Genomic DNA, 15,091 nt, shown 5'->3' with positions numbered 1-15,091 from the left:
TCTGATGTAGTTCTGATTATACATATATATATGAGCTGACTTTGTAATCTGGTGGTGGAGGGGACGGTGGAAGGTGTGACATCTAGGCAAGATAGCTGCAAAGCTGCACCGGCTGTTTTTGTAGGGACCATTTGCAACGTTTACACCAGTGTTAATGGCACTAAACCTGGGTGTTTTTAGCAGCATATCTCAGCGGTATTTGTGGCACCAAGACTGACATTTTTTACCAACACATTACAGCTTTTCCCAGGAGCATTTGTGGCACCAAACCTGGTTATTTTCTTACCAGATCTCAGTGATTTTTACCAGCATATCACAGTGTTTCTCAGCAGTGTTTGTGGCACCAAACCTGGATGTTTTCGTAATGAACCTGGGTGTCTTTAGCAGCACATCACAGCATTTCCCAGGAGCATTTGTGGCACCAAACCTGGTTATTTTCTTACCAGATCTCAGTGATTTTTAGCAGCATATCACAGTGTTTCTCAGCAGTGTTTGTGGCACCAAACCTGGATGTTTTCTTAATGAACCTGGGTGTTTTTAGCAGCACGTCACGGCATTTCCCAGGAGCATTTGTGGCACCAAACCTGATATTTTTTACTGACACACTGCAGCTTTTCCCAATAGCATTTGTGGCACCAAACCTGGGTATCTTCTTCCTGAATCTGGATGTTTTTTAGCGGCATATAGCAGTGTTTCTCAGCGGCTTTTGTGGCACCAAACCTGGATATTTTATTACTGAACCTGGGTGTTCTTAGCAGCACATTGCAGCATTTCCCAGCAGTGTTTGACCCACTGAACTTGGGTGTTGTAAGACAAAACTGATCTTTTCCTTACCATTACCAAGTGATTTTTTTTAACTTGAACTAACCACATGTTAACCACAGCTTTGCTGAGAATTTGTTCTGGTGATATGGTTGTGCTGTTACACGCCTTTCTTTGTCCCGCACCATTGCACCAAAATCACCTAATAAATCTCACTGTTTATTGAGGCTTGATGAAAATAAATATAAAGCAGAAAAATATTTAACAAAACATCAGCTGTTAGAGCTCTTAGAAATGTTGCGACCTGTTTGACTAAATACATATGGGCCTTCTGCACGGTCACTTTTGGCCACGCCGAGTCAAGCCATGATGCACTGATTTGCTTTTCTATTATCAGTTTAGATGCCAGAGACTGACGTTCTCCAGAGTAGTCTGCAGGAGACCAGGGAGAAAGGTGTTTTTAAGTCTCTGTGTGTTCAGCTCTCAGTACGTCTGTAGCTTCTAACTGAATCTTTGTGGTTTGGAGTTTAGTTTCTCTCCTGCGTCCTGCTTTTACTTTATATATCTGCTTTATTTTACTGTTTAATGTTCGCTATCAGCCGTATTAGAAGTTGTGTGAAGTTGCTGCTCGAAAACTCAACATTTCCTTATTTCGCTGCTTCACAATAAAAGTTTTATATAACAAAATAACCGGGGACTTTTATTGTGAAGAATCAAAAGAATTAGCACAATTTTGTTTGTGGCAGGTCTAATAATGCTGCAGGGAGGAAGAGTAAAAGTAGAAACAGCCACAGTGAGATGATGATGATGAAGAGCTGCAGACAACAGGCTCTTACTGCAGCTCTGCAAACAGCTCACCTCCAACAGGTAAACTTCTTTTACCTGCCCTGCTGTGGAAAAACACACGCAGCAAAAATAACAGGGGACTTTAGCCGTGGATCAGTACTCTGCTTCTTAGCATCAACACTCAAGACAAGCCGTCATCAGTTAAAGACACACCTTCACTTGTCGTAATGGGAATGCAAATCCCTGCTGTGCTGGGCTGACGGCCCAAACCAAGCCAAGCCAGCCCATGACTGCTGAAAAGATGTATGAGCATCACTGTCACATATTTTATTGTTGTTATGTATGCTGTCAGTAAAATTGTTTAATATAAAAATACATATTCAATATTTATGTTTAATTCACCCAGTTTTTTTTTTTTTACAGAAAACAAAGCAACGCTGTCGTAATAAAGCGGATTTGTCTCTCCCCTGCAGTAGGTTTCAGGCTGTTAGCCATGCTTGATAAATCAAACTGATCAGACAGGCTGTTGATAAACACACTGTTCAGCAGCACTTCTCAAACTAATTGCTTGTTACTGGTGTTTTGGCCAAACTTCTGACAAAATGCTGCAAAGTCTTAGTTCAACGTTTTTATTCATTTTATATTCAGCGCAGTTTCATTTAGCAAGATGGGGAGCAAACAAATTCAGAGCTGATCAAATTCTAAATTAGGAATAAAGAATTGACTTGATGAACCTGGGAGAAGTTATAAGTCTAATTAATCCAACTAAATCCTTCAACTCCTCATTTAATACAGTTCACAACAAGGGGAGGGCACATTTCTGCTACACAAAACTAAATTAGTTTTTCTTTTTAGATTGTTCTGTTTTGTTTTGTTATGTATAGTTAGTTTTACCTCTTCAGCCCTCTTAATTTAATTAACCAAAGTAAAGAGATAATGTAATGAAGGATCACAAGTAAACTTTGTTTTATGGGGTCAAAAAGCAAAATTTTTGGGAACCTTTTTTATCTTAAAGTAGAAATAGACACATTTTTTTGCTGTAAAAGTCGACTGTGTAGGATTTAGTTTATTTATTACACAGTAATGAAAACGTATACAATATTATATTCCATTTCTCCATTACACTAGCCCTTTAACTTGTCATCATGAAGTAAATGCTGATTGCACAGTGTATTGTCTGTAGATTGGTTCCTTATAAGTCTCTCTTTCACGGTGCAATTCTGTTTGCCACTGAGTACTATCTGCAAAAATAAAGGCTCCATTTAAGGCATAAAGGAAGTGCATCAACTACAGCGGAACCCAAACAGGAACAAGATAGCGTTCTGTTTTCCCTCGTAGCTATCAATCAGCAGCCTCTGAGCAAAAAAAAAAAAAAGGAGCCAAAGCCAAAAACTGCAGTTCCTCTAATGGCCACTTGAGCTGGCTCTAAAAGCAAATCAATCCCCATAGACCCCCATGTTAAAATGCCCAAATTTACAGCAGAAATAAACACATTTACAGCCTGGACTTTATATAACTATCATGTTTACATTTTATTAAGGCTTAAATTTAGAAATGCCAAACTCGAGGCTTCAAAACTGGAGTCCACAAACTAATGTGTATTACAGTTGCTACGTCCATTATTTTCATACAGTCAATAATAGCTGTCCCAAGTTACCAAAGAGTATCAGTGTACGCTATTTGCAAGTCACTTACTATCCCATTAGCAGAAAGTAACCATGGAAACTCTACCCGAGAAAAAAATGAATGAAATGCTTCAAAGCGAGCGTGTGAGTGTGAATGGTTGTCTGTCTCTATGTGTCAGCCCTGTGATATTCTGGCAACCTGTCCAGGGTGTACCCTGCCTCTCGGCCAATGTCAGCTGGGATAGGCTCCAGCCCCCCGCGACCCCCAACAGGGTACGCGGTTAGGGAAAATGAAATGTCATCATTGATGTTAAATGTCAGAAAATCGTGTCCCCACGTGGATTCATGTGACATGTGTTCAATGTTGTTTTACATGCCATGTCCCACGTGTCAGCTGTAAAATATTTAAAATCACATGTGCTTATATGTGTGGTTTTGTGGTTTCTGACATAAACATGAGAAACATGTTTTGTATCTGTCAAATCCACATTTTCCCAACATTGGTAGGTTGCAAATTGTCAATGAAATTAGCTTGTCGGTAGCTCGTCACCTCAAACATGGCACTGGGCATCAAATTACCGCCACCATAAAAAGTGAGCTTGATGGTTAGAAATATTTCAGCAAGTTTTGACTCCACAGAAATTTTGAAGTTGTTGCAGTAAATTAGCACCCATCTCATGCCCCACCATTTTTTTTTTTTTTTTGAGGCTTACATGTATAATAAAATATCCCGAATACAATTACAATGGGTCAGTTGCGCAAAATGAGTTCTAGGATATCTTCCAAACTGCTATTATCAAGGGAAACAACATGGTAATTTTTATGCTTGGCAGCACAACTGGCAGGCATCTACATCTGCTGTTGGTAAGTGATTGTAGGCGTTTCATTAAGTCACTGCTGAAGTGCACATGTGAGAATTGCCTGCGGGGGCACGAGATAGAGGAGGCTGGTTTGGAGGTGGTACGACGTGACTGACGGGGATGAGCAGATAATGACAGTTTTCATTTTGGGTAAACGGCTCTGTGCTTTTGTTCACACAAATTATGAAATTGTGCTTAATGTACCATGACCACAGTTAAAATCTTTACAAGAAATAAATAACAGATAAAGAGTTATGGATTAAAATTACGGAAGCCTGATGATACACAAACTGCAAACCTCAAGAAAGCAGCGGGGGGGAAAAAGTACATGAAGTAGCAGTGATTCCCTACTAGGGTTTCTTATCTATAGTTTCGTGACTGTAGAGTGACTCAATCGATTCCAAAAAAAATGAATAAATAAAAGTTCTAGTTTGACAAAAACATATACATATTGAGTCAGCTGTTACCCCTGAAACTATGTGTTGTTATGAGCATGTAAAACCAGTTAACATGTGAGCAGGGAGGTCCAAAACTTCGCTAAAAATAGCAGATAAATGGTTCAAATGTTCAGCTTCTGCCACTTGATCTGGTAGTATGAGAACAGTAAAACCTAAATGGCGTAAACATAACTGTTTTTTTTTTTAAAACATTATTGTGAAACTATTCAATTTGATATAATCAACAGTGTAAACGTTCAGTTCAAATTCTCAGGTTTATCTCACAAGACTGTGGGCACATCCAACAAAAAAGGCTTGGAACCACTGATAGGTCGCATTTAACTATTAGAGACTAAGGGTTTCATATTAGGTTCGACTGATTCGTACCATGCTCGAGTACGATTGCCTCCCCTCCCCTGCTGCTCAATTTTCACATAAGTAATTCTGTTCTATACTGGAGTACACTTGCGTCATCATCTACGTGATGTTTTGTTGTTGGCACGGTGTAGGCAAGAACGGCAATCACAAAATCCCGAGCCCATTCAATGGGGTCAACCTTCACATTATGCCGAAAGTCCACTTCAGACCACAGATTTGCGACAAGACAAGTTGAAACAGGAAAAATACCTGCAATGTGTCATTGTAAAAACCTGCCAGTTCACACCAATGCAACTAGATGAGATGGTGTATCATCTCTATGCAACAACTCTTCTGTTCTGGTTTTCAGCTTTTCAGGTTTATTTTGTGGCTGAATATAATTTGTAGCTTCTTAAAATATGAATGAGGATAGTGATAGTGCTACCACGTCATCTGCAGTCATTTTGACTCGACCAGCGGACTTCACTACAAGCTGATTGGCTGTTGAAACAGGTGACGACCTCTACGTTCTAAAATCAGCTGCTGGCAATTTGACCAGCGTAGTTGCAGGTGACACCGATCAACCAGCTTGAGTCAAGCTCAGACCGGCCAGGTCACACTGCTGCAACTTGTCTCTGCAACGTTCTAAAACTGTTTCATCTCGTCGCGACTCTTTGGTTTGAACTGGGCTTAATGTGGTTTATATTTTGGAGACAATGTCAAGAACAACCCTCTCGCTTGCCTTTCTAATCTATCACCCATAACCGTGCAGTTCAGAAGCTGTTATCAGAAAGCACTGCAAGCATACCTAGATTTCGCAGGAGACCAGCAGCGTTGAGGAATGCCTTTGCAACTCTACTCACCAACTGCTTCTCATGTTGAAAAGCAGTCTGCTTCTGTGTTTTGATACAGTTTGTTTTCACATCTGATGGGAACTGAATCTAATACACATGAACCATGCTCGATTTGTATGGTACAGTGTCTACAGCCATGCCAGACTGCCACTGGCCAGCTATTTCAGACGGAATTCTCCTTCCCTTCTGCAATCTCAGACCTTATTTTGCAAAGGCACGGGCACGGCACTCTGGGCTTAGCGCCTCCCAAGACAACAAGGTATAACTCTACAACCCCTAACACTCTAACCCTAACTGACCTCTCCCCAGCACTGGTGCAGCGTTAAAACCAAGTGTGGCGATAGGTTTGGAAATGCGAAATGAAGCACAGCATTGCTTTGAGCTAAATGCTAATATGCTAACATGACAGTGCTAACAGGCTGATGTTAACCATAGTGGGTGTAATGTTTTCAATGTAAACTATCTTAGTTTAGCATGTTAGCATGCTAGCATTTACAAATTAGAACTAAACAAAAGCTAAGGCTGATGGAGATGTCATTAGTTTTGCAGATAGTTGATCATAAACCAAAATAAAGGACAAATAAAAAAGTTAACCTGATGATGGCACTAGATGAACATTTATGGATCATCAGAGAGATTATAATTGATCCTCCGGGGACAGTGAGTATCTGTACAAAACTTCATGGCAATCCATCTTATACTTGTTGAGATATTTCAGCCTGGACTCAAGAGGTGGACCGACCGATATTACCATCCCCCAGAGACGCACCACAAGGCTAAAAATACACTACTCTACATTGATAGAGATTCACTAAATACTCTCAATTAAAATGCAAATACAGAACACTATTAATCAGGATTGACACATACAGTTACACAGACACAAAATGTTCAACCAGCATTGTATTTCAACTTCATTTGCATTTTATTTTTCCTCTGTTTCCAGCCTATTAATCTCAGCAGTCAAGATGTGTTTCCGAGACTGCAAACAGTCCTAACTTTGACATTTTGGACTCGAAACCCTTCGTTCTGTCAGTAAGTTGCGGGGCTAAAAGATTAGATAAGAGCTGCTGTCTGTTTTTATCAGTGTCACTGAAAAGAAAACATCCAAACTTATAGATTATTTGGCTGCTGGCATGGAAGTAATTGGCCCAGTTTTCGGCTGCTTCTATGTCTCGTATCATGCTACATACACTGTACATTGGTTATGTAACTCACCAGGGCATTTAGAGAATAGATAACTTCTCCTTAAGGGACTAGCTGAGAACAACTTGGAAGGTAAATGTTTTGCTGTGTTTATTATACCTCTGATTTTGGCAGAACTGTCTTCTACACGTCTCATTTATAGTGGACCAGAGCATCGCAGCATTAATGATGCTTCCTGACCACTGCCTCCATTTGTGTCCTGCCTTTAATTCACCGTGGCAGTCTGTCATGGTGTAATGTGACTCGCTGTGTTGCACATGTGCTTTCCAAACAGCACCTCTCACCCTCAGACACAAACATAAACAAACACACAACACCTGAAGCTTGGCTTGTCATGCAGCAGCTAACACATCTAATGAGTGCTGCGCGAGCCGACAAGAAAACAGTGATGGGACCGCTCGAGTTTGAGCGCATTCACGGGCAAGTCTGGCTAAATGAACAGCATCAGATGAGCAGATGTGCGAGTTTTTTCCCACAGAAAAGTGCTGACAGAGAGCTCGGTGGCAGGGTTGAAATGAGCACAGTGTGTGTTATGTCCCCGGCGTATATTGTGCTGCACGTACTGCCGATCCTGGCCTGAATATTTATAGTCTATCGTGTGTTCATCGGTGTATGTTTGTGTGCGTGTGTGTGGCTGGGAAAGCCAGTGTGGATCTGAGAGCCCTGCAGGGGTGTGAGGCAAGAAGCAGCAAGAGGCAGAAAATCCCCGCTGCCTTTGGATTAGTGTCAGCAAGCAGGAAGCCAGGCATCGTGCTACATGTGCATGTGCACTCTCCTAAAGTCAGTCCCTGCAGGATTATTTTATTTATTTCATTTCATTTTTCTGTCCAGGTTTGGAACATAACTCCCCCTCAATTAGAGGCAACTTTTCAGCTTTTTTCTGCTTGATTTTTTTATTTTTACATCAGTGATAATTAATGAAACACCTACAGCACTTGAAATTGAATTCCTTTCCTCATGTGGCAGACATGCAACATGTTGCATTTGTCAAGGTTCAAATTCAGTAGGGTTTTGTTGTACTGAAAAAATCTGCATATGGTGATTTTAGTGGCCTGTAAACATATGTATATTTTTGTTGCCTGTGGGCTGTTTGGGGGTCATGATTGTTCATCATCTGACCTCTTGTTCTCCAACAAGCCATAAGAGGATTCACAGAATGGCTGACTAGTCGACTATCAAAACCATTCGTCAACACTGTGCATTGTTATAATAATAGCTTTATTTTTATAGTGTTTATCTAAACAAGGTTACAAAGTGTTCTGCAAGACGACAAAATAAAGATAGCTGATGATAGGATCTAAGGAAAATAGTGCACAGAGAGACAAACAGAAGAAAAAGTAAAGTTATAAATTTGGCATTAAAATAAGTTTCCCTATAAAAATTTATTTCAAGCAATGATTTAAAAACAAAAAAGCTCTTGCAATCCTAAATTCTTCAGGCAGAGAACTTCAGAGCCTATAAGAGCGCTGATGGCAAAAAAACAGTCGCCTTCGGGCACCAGCCTTAACCTGGAGACAACTAATGAGGGGTAGGCTTAAGGATTTCAGGTTACAACTTGGACTGTAGGACATCTAAAGCTCAGTGATATAACTGGGGGCCAAACCATGTTTCTTGATTTTTTGAAGCTAGAAGTGACCATATTTGGATGGGAGGTTGAAGCCAATAAAAATCATATTTTGCAGTATCTAACAGCAAGCTTGCTTTCCGTGTGCATCACACCTGACACTGTCCATAAACATCTACAGTATCACCTCGGCAAGCAATGGTCACTTGCCTGCATCGCTCATGTTTGACCGTGCCCTAATCGTTCATGTGTGGTTTCAGCACTGTGCAGTAATAAAGCATTGGCAATGCATCTACAGCGGATGTGCAGATGGGGGCGCTGTGGGTAGTTGTTGTTGACGAGTCATCGTTGTGAGTCGAGATGGCCCTTTTACGACTGAAGATGGACATAACTTTGATGGTTGTTGAATATAAATTTGTTTGTATGATCATCTTCTATGTTATGCCAAGTGAAAGAGAATGTAAGGTACTGAGTGAAGGAAAGAGTCCAGCTGTCCCTGCAAGAAAGCAGTTGTGTTGTTTTAGTGTGTTACATTTGTACCGGGAAGTCGGAATCTTGAGTTCCAAGTCAGAAATTACACCTGGAACAACCCTGAAGTCAAATTTCTGACTTGGGAGTTGGAGCAACCTAACCAATCCTGGCCTCAAAATCCAAGATGGCTGCTACACACATCAAAATTAGTGAAAGATGTAGTAATATGCTGTTTATAAGCACTTCTCTCTTATTTGTGTCTCACTGAAACAGTCAGTCCTGTCCAACTTCTATCTGTGTGCATGTTGCTACAGTGTTTGTGTGGATAAAATGCAGTGTAATGTGCTGTTGTGGTGGTCAACTCGGGTGTGGCGTCATTCCCAGTTCTGACCTCTGACTTCCGCGTTAACTGCATTACACACAGTATCTCCAGCTCAAACAAGCCTGTTGGGGGTTTGGTCCAATCAGATCACAGCTCATTTGTAAACAGCCAGTTACGGACTCTGCTATTTCACCTACCCCCAAGATGGGTCCCGCCTACATTAGTTAACCCCTTAACTGGTTGTATATGAGACCTTTTTGGCGAGAAAAAGCACATGCTTTATCTCCAAGATTAATTGACTAGGACTACCGAAATACAGCAGTTGTGAGCCACACAAACATTTCCATGATAATAAAGAACATCTCAAATCCTTAGCTTCTGTTATAAAAACATCTAAGAGACATACTCTGTTTCTTGGACAGCATTAAGGCTCCTTTTGAAAAACCTCTAACAGGTGATTTGCCTATGAGGCTCTCACTGGTGCTTTGATGATAGTAGTTTAAAGTTCTTGTGACACACAGATCAGAGGAAGATTTAGATGAGAGTATTAACAAAAACACTTCAGTGTCAGAGAGGATATTCTCCTGAGAGGAAGAGCTTAAGTGCAAACTGTCATAATCAGGCAGTTTTAGTTAAAGAGGGTGAAGGGTGAGTTGACAGTTTTCTACCTGTAGCAGAAACAGGGGTTTGGAGTTGTTTGGTGCCAAAGCGAATAACAAGGCGGACGTGAAATTGAAAGCAAAGCACAACTGACACACTGCTGAAATCATGAGCTTATAGTCAGGGGCCATTGACAAAGACCATGCCTCATTGCACCAGTATGTCTTCAAGGAAAAGCATTTCCCCTTCTGTCATTTAAAGAGAATTTACAACCTAATTTTCAGGGTCTAAGACGCCATTCTTGGTGTCTATGATGGCGGTGGTGTCTCTGTATGTTCAGATGTGCTATTAAAATGCTATAACTGATATGAATATTGGCTGACAGCACTCATTGCCTCCATGTTGCCACAGGAGGCATGGTCCAAACACTGTTATATAAGTAAAACACCCCATTATATATAAAACCAGAAATATTTTAATTAAAAATATATATAATTTCTGCTGTAGAACAATTCTGTCAACATGGAAAATTTTCTCCTTGACAACAACACATTAACGTCACACATACTGCTGAGAGATGTTAGATGAACATGGCCAGTGAGACCCGTGATGTATAAAAACAGATTTGTCCTTTAACAGCCTCGCAGCAAAGATTTACCACCTCAGAGGTTGCAGGAGGCTGCAGGGTTGATGTGCAGGCAACGGTAACAAGTAATGAGAAGCTGTTATGTCTCATTTCCCAGCTTGATTCAGCTGTAATAGTATTTACAGCCAATGTCCTCACCTTTTCGCCCTCAGTCTGAGGTACAGACATTACTGCTCTGTCCGTGTGGAAAACTTTTTAGCTTCATGCGTCTCTGGAGGGGCCGGAGGGATGAAACTCTGCAGGTTCATGACTAAGAGCTGTGCATAGGCGTGGTTCTGGTGAACGAATCTAAATCATTGTGAAACGAGGCACAGATGCAGGAGCCTGATTTCCACTCACATTCAACCACTGATACTGTAGATATACTGTGGACACGCTCTGCCTGTGGTCTTTAGGCCTAACAGTGAGATGGCACAAAAAGTAGCACAATTCCATCTATTGTCTGCATCACAGAGGTCCTCCAAGAGCAGCTGTCCTTATTCACTGACATTATGCTCGGCCGGGGCTATTTATAGCAGCTATATTGCCATTGATTTATCACACATGTACCATCGGCGGCAGGGATATCTTCATCGTCACCATCGAATGTCGGAAAGGTGATGAAAAGGCAGTACACAGACACAGAGTTTGTTCCTACAGACACACTATAATGTGTCTACTCCTTCAGCCTGGTGGATCTCTGCAGTCATGCTTGTGATCTTATTATTAACTGTTGTATGTGTCCTGTAAAGGAGCTATGAATAATCTGGTAATCTTGTGTTGACCACTATCAGCTCAGCCTGCACCCCTCAGAAAACCTGCTCTAGTTTAGGAGCATAATAAAAGAAGGAGCAATGAGGTGATTACCATCAGTGACTGAGTCCGACTAGCTAGCTTGGGTGGTTCAGGTATGCTTGCTAAGCCTTCCTATATGTTGTTTTTCAGCACTGTGTCTGCAACTTTTCAAATTTCGTATCTTCATCTTGGAAGCATACCTGGTTACAATTTCTTTTTTGCTAGGCTCTACGTTTTAATAAAGTCCCAACCTCACCTGCCCGCTGTATTTGGCTGGGGGCAACACGCCCATAAACATCCTGAACACAGTAAAATAAGAAGAAAATACAGGCAGAGGGCCGGGTCTCTGCACATAAATACACCAGCATACACTTTAGTGAGTCATAAGAGATGATTGAGAGAGGGATTACTTCTGTATGAGTCTATATGCTGTTGTTGTTGTTGTTGATGTTGTTGATGTTGTTAGGAAAATCCTGCATAGTACACCTTTAAAGGGCCAGTGTGTAATATGTGGCATGGTTTATTGTCAATCTGAATCTGAATCTGAATATTCTACCCATTAATATGTTTATACAAGTGTATGATCGCTAGAAAATAAAATTCGTTTGGTTTTCGTAGCCTTATAATTATGCTGTTATATATATATATATATATATATATATATATATATATATAGCAAGGGCCTTGCTTTAGAGAGATCGCCATCTTGCGCCGCCATGTATGTACGGCAGACCGAGTGGACAATCCAGCCAGCCAGAGAATGTGTTTTGCGTGGAAATGAACCAACAAAGACAGCGGAAGGAAGGAAGAAGGAGGAGGAAACAGCAGAGAGTGTTAGTAGTTCGTCGATAGAGAGTAGTGAAAAGTTTTTTTAGTTGTAAAGTTTGCGAATGGACCACACTTACCACGCAACAGGAGAGAATGAACCCGAACCGTCATCTGCGAGGAAAAGAAGACGTAACTTCACTCCTTGTGATGCACTCTCTGCTCAGTATGGTAAACAAGTATGTGTGTAAAGTTATGAAGTGTGTGTGTTATGCCAGAAGAGTCAGAGTTTGGGACGGAGTGGAGTGTTACCGGAGTTTCTGGAGTGCTCAAATAAACGGGCCTTTTTCCCGAACGCTCCTCTGGTCTCCTGCTTGTGAGGGATTCATTACAATATCGTAACATGGTTTAGATTTCTAAATAAACATTCACCTCGTTGCTAGATAGAACTACTCCTGAAAAACTTGTGAGCAAGGCTTTTTGTCCCTACGAGGCCACCGTCATTTACCCGACGGGAGGGGTGAGCGAGTGAGCCCTGCAATCTAGAATTTGACCACTGATGTCACTGTTTTCAACCCATTTTACACACTGGCTCTTTAAGAGGGCTGATATATATTTTTTTTTTAATCGCACCCTACTCAGCTCTGATTGGTCAGTTGTTTTCTGAAAACAGCTGTTAAGGGGCACAAAAACAGATCTACATGAATTGTTGAACAAATCTAAGATGGTAGTCAAAAGTCTGGACGAGGCTAAACTCATACTGCATGGAGGAGGCAATATCTAGTGGTTAGTTAGTTACAAGCTGACCTAACTGAAATCTACAGAAGCAAAGTGTTTGTTCCAGTAACAATAAAGTGAGTTTCAGAAAGCAGGTGAAATAACTGTTGAGTCATTTGGATTTATTAACTCTATCAACCCCCTGCTGTTTTCATTTGAAGCTTTGGGGCTGTAAAAATCTTTCCACACATAATATCATATACACCTGCAGGTTCTGTCTCTGCCAGTCTCAACTGGACGCTTTCTGCAAACACCGTAATAATTTCATTATGATTTTAAATCCAATCCGACAGAAGGGGAAAAAAAACAGCTCCTGGGCTTTTAAATAGTGAATGGTGATAGTTTTCTGGGCGGCAGATGGTTTTGTAGATCTGAACAGGTTCAACCTGGCGCTCTTGGCTTTGCCTTGAGGAGGCAGGGCCCCAAAGTGACGGGGCGTGAGATGAATGGAGATCTGCATGTGGCACTGAAAGCAGTCTGCCTCCTGCTGGGCCACAGAAGTGAAAGCATCCAGGTGTGCATGCAGCTGGCAGGGCCGCTACATGACTTACAAATAGACAGATATGGCACAAGTGATAATTCCATGGATCCTCCTGTTTTCATCTTAGAAGCCGAAAATGAGCTGCTCTTTCTCTGAATTATCTGAATATCTTAGCTCACTGGGCCTCTCCATCAGTTCCTACTATTTACCAGGACTGAGTTAGGCAGAATAAGCATGAGGGTTGGGATGTCCAACAAAGAGAATCTTTAGGGAATTGTTTCTATTTCTCCCCCATCTATGAATGCAGAAACGTCAAAGTGAATGTCAAAAAAGTGGCATTTAGTGTGGCTACAAACAGTCAAATGAGAGCCTGTATTTTGGGTACATAGAGGTCCGTTTTCAATCAGTCTCTTGACAGGAAGCTTTATCAACCACTCAGTTTGTTTGATGAGCAGGGCAACACAACACACTGCTGTGAGCTGTTCAATGTGTGCATTGGCTCCACTGTGAGCCTTTGTGACCCAGAAATAAAATTCTACTACTGTACATCTCTATGCAGTTGGCCGTAACTGCCATAGATTCAGGCTTCTCCTCTCTGTGTTTACGTTCAGGGTCAGATTAGAGACAAGAGTTTGAAGTGATGCATTTAAACAATGTTTTTTTGGAAAGCTGTAGGAGGCCCCTGCAGCTCGCCCCTATATACATGGTCCTGCATGAGTCCTCGTTCCCACTGCAATCTCTACAACAAAAGTAGTGAGTGCAAAGTTAGCTTGAACCACAGAGCCACAATAGTCATGGGAAATATGCCAGGCTGAAATAAACTGGAATTATCCTGTAAAGGTCCCATGCTATGCCATTTTCAGGTTCATATTTAGGGGTTTCTACTAGAGCATGTTCACATGCTTTAGTGTAGGGCTGCCTCCGTCTAAGAATTTTCCAAGTCGACCAATAGTCGTCATTTAGGGCCATTAGTCGACTAGTCACCCGCATGTTTATGATATTAATTTAATTATTAAATGATATATTGTGGGTGGGGCAACACAATGATTTGAGTTGAAGGTGTGAGAAAGAATAGTATCAGTAACATTGTTAACACTGTGCTACATTACAGAGAAATACAAACCGTACTAATGAACCTTCATTAATATAGGCCTATATTTTATCTCCAAGTGCACATCACACACTGAGCGAGCCGCCTGTTAATGACACTGTGGGCTAATGGGCATGTAGCTACTTCCATGTTTCAGATGATACGTCATGTTTGTAGTCGACCAGTGAAGATGAGTTTACATATCACCTTGGGTTCGTCCTTCACCTTCTCAAAATGATCCCACACTTTGGATTTCCTGCCCGACATGTTATTAACTAGCCTGTGGAATAACCGCAGGTACCAGCCCTGGAGATTAACCTGACTCCTGTCTGACTGCTGAGCGTGGACACTTCCTGTGTCGGTCCTTTCAAAGTAAATTCCCACATGGTCCAGTCATATAGGCTTGGTTTGTTTTTTCTGCGAATAAGCGACCAATGAAATCTTGCTGACTGTTGACCTTTCTGGTCGACTAATGTTTGGTTGACTGTAGGCAGCCCTACTTTATAGTTTAAAAAACATCTTATTTTTCTCATACCGTCTTCTTGAATATACCTGTATTCATCTTCTGTCTCAAACACAGTTTTAGCGCCTGTCTCTTTAAGCCCCCATCCCGAAAAATCTAAACCTGCTCTGATTGGTCATTGTTTCCAGGACTTCAGCATCTGCACTTTCAGCATTTCTGCACCATCATTGCAGCCAGGAGAATTACTGTAA

At 41.3% G+C, this 15,091-nt stretch overlaps 1 protein-coding gene and 1 long non-coding RNA gene across 5 annotated transcripts in view; one reads left to right on the top strand and one right to left on the bottom strand.

The window, feature by feature from the left end:
• LOC125902471 (uncharacterized) overlaps positions 1-15,091 on the bottom strand; it is a 32,544-nt gene that overhangs the window by 7,631 nt on the left and 9,822 nt on the right. Inside the window, exon 2 of the long non-coding RNA XR_007451098.1 lies at positions 14,424-14,695. This is a non-coding gene — a long non-coding RNA (uncharacterized LOC125902471). The remainder of the gene's footprint in view (positions 1-14,423; positions 14,696-15,091) is intronic.
• Positions 1-15,091, top strand: part of kcna4 (potassium voltage-gated channel, shaker-related subfamily, member 4) — an 82,245-nt gene that overhangs the window by 57,408 nt on the left and 9,746 nt on the right. The gene's annotated exons all lie outside the window — the stretch shown is intronic.

The sequence above is a fragment of the Epinephelus fuscoguttatus genome, linkage group LG2 (genome assembly GCF_011397635.1).
Source record: "Epinephelus fuscoguttatus linkage group LG2, E.fuscoguttatus.final_Chr_v1".
Lineage (NCBI taxonomy): Eukaryota > Metazoa > Chordata > Actinopteri > Perciformes > Serranidae > Epinephelus > Epinephelus fuscoguttatus.
The sequence above is the reverse complement of the archived record's forward strand: the minus strand, read 5'-3'. Positions and strand labels throughout refer to the sequence as shown.